The sequence below is a fragment of the Callithrix jacchus genome, chromosome 8, assembly GCF_049354715.1.
Source record: "Callithrix jacchus isolate 240 chromosome 8, calJac240_pri, whole genome shotgun sequence".
Taxonomy (NCBI): Eukaryota; Metazoa; Chordata; class Mammalia; order Primates; family Cebidae; genus Callithrix; species Callithrix jacchus.
Genome location: NC_133509.1, coordinates 88,535,198 through 88,541,044, shown reverse-complemented (window position 1 = coordinate 88,541,044; position 5,847 = coordinate 88,535,198).

Here is a 5,847-nt window from a genome sequence, read left to right as displayed (position 1 = left end):
TTTCATTTTCTGTATGGCAGAGCACCTGGGTTCTAAAAGCGAGTGATTTAAGGTAACTGATTGGAAGCAGCATCACTTTCATGACATAGTCTTAGATGTTACATAGCACCAGTTCTTCTGTAGCCATAAGCTTACCCGATGTGTTAGGCAGATTACTAGCCTTCTAAAATGTCCATGTCCTAATCTCCAAACCTGTGACTATATTACCTTACCTGGACTTTTCAGATGTGATTAAGTTAAAGACCTTGAGACAGGGAGATTATCCTGGATTATCCAGGTGGCCATAATGTAATCACAAAGGTCCTAACAACAGGGAGCCAGGAGGGTCAGAGTCAAAGAAGGACATGACATGCAGAAGCAAAGGGCAGAGTGATGCTGGCCATGAGCCAAGGAATGCAGGCAGCCTCTAGAAAGTGGAAAAGGCAAGAAAACAGATGCACCCTTGAGCCTCCAGTAAAAACGCAGCCCTGCTGACATCTTGATTTTATCCCAGTAAGACCTATTTTGGAATTATGACCTCCAGAATTTTAACAGATTTATGTTATTTTAAGCCACTAAGGCTTGGAATTTGTTATAGCATCCCAGCTACAGAAAAACAGATTCAAAAGGAGAAAACAAGGCCAAGCACAGTGGCTCACGCCTGTAATCTCAGCACTTTGGGAGGCCGAAGTGGGTGGATCACTTGAGGTCAGCAGTTTCAGACCAGCCTGGCCAACATGGTGAAACCCCGACTCTTCTAAAAATACAAAAGTTAGCCAGGCGTGGTGACAGGCACCTGTAATTCCAGCTACTCAGGAGGCTGAGGTAGAAGAGTCGCTTGAACCCAGAAGGTGGAGGTTGCAGTGAGCTGAGATTGCACCACTGCACTCCATCCTGGGCGACAGAGTGAGATTGGCTCAACAACTACAACAACAACAGTAACAACAAGAAAAAAACAGAGAAAATATAGACCCCCGTGCCTCAGTGGGAAGAGTGTCAGAAGTCACATTCAAGAGCATGTGGAATGGAAGATAGTGTTGCAGCCAGCTTTGAAAAATACAGTCTGCCACATTCTGCCAGTAATAGGTGGGAAATTATAGCTTGATATTTGTGGGTCTCAGTCTCATCTGTCAAATGAGAGGATTGAGTGTAAGTATTCCTAGTATTTTGGATTCTAAAGTTCCTGATCCTATGAGTGAAAGGGAGATATAGTAATGCCATGAGAATTCCTAATAACGCATGGCTGATTTTCTTAGTAATTTCTTGATACTCACTGTCATTTATATACTACTCTGAAGGGGATGGGTATGGGATGCCTGAACTAGAAAACCTCAGCAAAGTAAGCTGATGAATTCCCTAGAAGATAAGCCTCAAAATATGGTTTGTTCCTTTTGTTTTTGCAAAAATTCCTAATATGGGAAGGAAGGCAGGCAGTCAAGGAGGGAGGGAGAGAGAAAGGGAGAGGAGAGAGAAAGGGATGGAGGAAAGGAATACTAATTCTTTGAGACAGGGACCATTTCTTGCTCATTATTAGAATCAAATGCTAGCACCTGATGTGTGGTCTACCACATAGATGACCTCAAGAGAATGTTAAGTGAAAAGAAAAAGACAATTAAAGGTCTACTGGTTACATGCCTCACAGTTTTTTAGGGCAGCCCAAACCTTGGTGGGTTACCAGGTAAGAAGCCTTTTGCCATTTTACTTTGGAAGTTATTTCAATAGTCTTCTTATTGAAGACTATTTTATCCTAATAAAGGAAGTGTATGGTGGCTCACACCTGTAATCACAGCACTTTTGGGAGGCCAAGTCGGGCAGATCACGAGGTCAGGAGTTCAAGACCAGCCTGCCAATATGGTGAAACCCTGTCTTTATTAAAAATACAAAAATTAGCCTGGTATGATGGCGCATGCCTGTAGTCCCATATCCTCAGAAGGCTGAGGCAGAAAAATCGTTTGAACCCGGGAGGCAGAGTTTGCAGTAGCCAAGATCATGCCACTGCACTCCAGCCTGGATGTGACGGAGCAAGATTCTGTCTCAAAAAGAAAAAGAAAAAAGAAAAAAAGAAAGTCTCCTTTATTCTAACCTTGCCCTAAGCACAGGAACCAGAGTGATCCTGATAAAATTTAAGGTTGATCATGGTACTCTTCTGCTGAAAACCCTCCAGAGTCTTCCTGTATCACTTGCAATTGAAGCCAGAACCCATACCAGGAGCCAGAACTGGGATGAGGCCAGAGAGGTGCCTAGGGTGAATGGTTTAAGGAGGCACTGCTCTCAGGTGCGCATCCAGGACTTGTACAACCCTGGGAATGATTGCCTCCTTAAATTACATGCCCTAGATGCCATGCTTGCCTCACTTGGTCCCAGCACAGGCCCTAGAGGTGGTGGTGCAAGACATACACCAGGGAACGTCTCTCCTCCCTCACCTCTCTGATGTAATCTCCTGATATTCTCCCTTGGCTCCCTCCACTCAAGCACACTTGCCTCCTTGCTGTTTTCTGAGCACACCCAGCCCATCTCCACCTCAGAGTAGTCATTGGTCTTCCTTTTGACTGGACATTGTTTCCCCAGGTATCCATGTATCTGGCTCCCTCATTTCCTTCATGTCTCTGCTCAAATGTCACCCTTTCTGTGATGTATCACCTGACCCCCTGTCAAAATTCAACACCTTGGACATCTCGTTTTCCCGTTTCATTTTTATTCTTCATACCTATTGTCATCTAACATGCAATGGATTGTTCTTATTTATTTTGATGGTGGTCTGCCTTTCCTACTAGATTCCAAGACCCAGAAGGACAATGATTTTCGTCAATTTTTCACTTCTACGTTCCAGCACCAGTAACAGTGCCTAGCATAATGTAGGTGCTTGGTAAAAATTTGTCAAATGAATATGAGCAATAATTTGTCATATAATGTAATGGAGAATAAAGGTTTATAGGATTTTAGAGTAAACAGCAGCTTTACTAGAGGGATCAGCAAACTATGGCCTATGACCTGTTTTTGTATGGTTATGAGCTAGGAATGGTTTTATGGATTGAATAACAGGAGATGACATCAAATTTATATGTTGAAGTAACAGAACATCCAGCACCTCTGAATGTGACCTTATTTGGAAGTAGGGTCATTACGGGTGTAATTCGTTAAGATTAAATCATACTGGTAAAGAATGAGCCCCTGACCCATTACGACTGGCGTTTTTGTAAAATGGGGAAGTTTGGACATACATGTACACACAGGGAAAACACCATATGAATGTGAAGGCAGAGATGGGGGTGATGCTTCTTCAAGCTGAAGAATGCCAAAGACTAGACCACTAGAAGCTAAGAGAGAGACATGGAACAGTGTCTCCCTTTCAGCTCTCAGAAAGAACCAACGCTGTCAACACCTTGATCTTAGACATCTAGCTTCCCAAACTGTGAGACAATACATTTCTGTTGTTTAAGCCACCCAATTTGTGGTAGTTTGTTACAGTGGCCCTTGCCAACAAATGTAAATGGTAAACAATTGTAGAAGAAAAAGAACAGGGAGGAGGAAAAGGAAAAGGAGGGGGAGGAAAAAGACGAGGAAGAAGAGAAATAATGACAGAGACAGCATATGGCCCACAAAGCCTAAAATATTTACTATCTGGCCCTTTGCAGAAAAAGCCCATCAACCCCTGAAGTTTAGATCTCCTATAGCCCACATAACTCAGCAAGAAACAGAGGGCTCCAGAAATAAAGTCGCATATCCATGTTCATACAAATAGTATGAACTGGTTTTAGCTATGCCCGAAACCAGGCTCCCTGACTTCAAGTCTGTATTTTAAAAAACCACACCACAGCAATTAAAGCACTTTAACAAATCATTTTAGCAATTCCTCCTTGTTTAAGTATCAAAATATTGCTAAGAAGATGTTTTTGTCTATTATTCCAGCAATCTGAGTTCTATAGAAGCACACCATCATTCATAATTTTTTTTAGCAAAGTACCTACTATGATCCATAATTTTTTTTTTTATTTTGCTTTTAGGCCTTGACCTCCAGCAACTCATTATTTTTATGATACTGGTTCTCAAGATATAATTAAAACTTAATTATAGATCAAAAACAGTTGTCTTCCTGTTCTCCAGAAAATCCACAAACTGTGTAGTGTATAGTTTGCTATTAAGGATTTTATGCTAAAGAGAAAAAAAATAGGAGAACTGCCCATTAAACAAACCCACATGCCAGTGCTCAAGACATAAGAAAGTATTTAAAAGAAAATAGATCAGAGCTCATGGTAGTTTTTAAAAATTACCCTGTAACTCAGGAAGCCACAAAATGTTTCTGTTTTGTCTTTATTAGCTTCACGACTGGGTGCTATAGACAAAAGAGATATGTTCTTGCTAATTAACCTTGAGTAAGATATTCAGCCATTTGGTGATTTCAGTTTGGCATCTATTGGCTATACTAGATGATAGTTCTTAGTTCAAAGGGTTACTGGAAAAAGTTGCAGAAGTGGAGGACAGAGATGCTCCTTCCCTTCTAAGGCTGCCTAATTAGTTAAAGAAGCTAGATACCACTAATAAAAACACTATGTGTATACATTTTCATTAAGGTGCTAGTGACTCTGAACTGTGGAGGAAATGAAAAGGAAATGAATGGGTTAAAGACAGTTTTCCAGCAAAGAGTATATGAGAAGACTGACCATTTCCAGTGTGGCTGCTCTATTTAAAACTCCTGTACATTTGCACAAAATGCACAAGGAATCAGATTTACCTAAGTCTGAACAAAATTTGCTCTTTTTCTAATATTCCTCTATTGTAAATGGAACTTTATCTGAGATCAAAACCTGGTGTTTGTTAGCTGGGTGGCCTTAGGCAATTTACTTAACCTCTCCACACTTCTTTCCTCAAATGCTAAAAGAACGTTGGTGGTCGTGGTGATGAGGGTGGGCAGTGTGTGTTGGTGACTATAGTATATAAGCCATAAGGGTTTTATTTTTGAAGATTAAATGAGATGAAACAATATGACTGACAATGGTCAGGAATCCAAAGTATGTTGATTTCCCTTATAAGTATATGGTTGAAGAAAATATGCAAATATTCACATAATTACAATTATTCACATAATCGTTCATTTAATTATTACTAGCATGTGGAAACCCATCAGCATTTATTTTCATAAATGCCACTAGCCATGTATTTTGTGATCTGTAAACTGGTTTCATGTACACTCCAATGTTTGATGCTCACAAGAGTCTTCAGTGGGTAACTGGTGGGTAAAGTTAACATGGGTCGGGGCAGGGACTTAGGCTCCAGGCCACTATTGTGCCAGGGTCCTTTCCCCTATGGCTGTTGGCACTTAACAGAGTGAAGTTTCTGTTGTCTCAGTGATGAGTTAAGAACATTTTTCTGTTGAGTGTGAAAGCTATGTCCCACTGAATCAACGTTTTTATGTGTGAAACTTGGAGACATATCCCAATAGAAAAGATTTAGCCATGGAAACTTAGGCATAGTTCTGCACCCCCCAAGAACTTTTAAATTTACATAACAAATATCTGCATAAATGTCAGGGTTTTCACAGATCCCCTAAAATCCATCCAGGGATTCTTAATGAAGCCAGCTGGCAGACCTAAGAATCTCCGAAGAGATTAACTTAGTTTAAGTACAACAAACAAAGCCAACAATCACTTTTATTCACCCCTTGAGAATCTTAGTCCCTCAATCACCTGTTTTTTGTCCCCATTTTTCCCCCCTGGAATTCATCTAAAACTGGGGAAATAAAACTGGTTCATCCAAACTCCTTGGGTTCTAGCTGTAGAACTAGTCAGATGACAGAGTGCCACAGCACATTTGGGTGTAAACTGAAGGCGCGTTTACCTGTCACCTGTAGTTGGCATCCTAACATGTTGG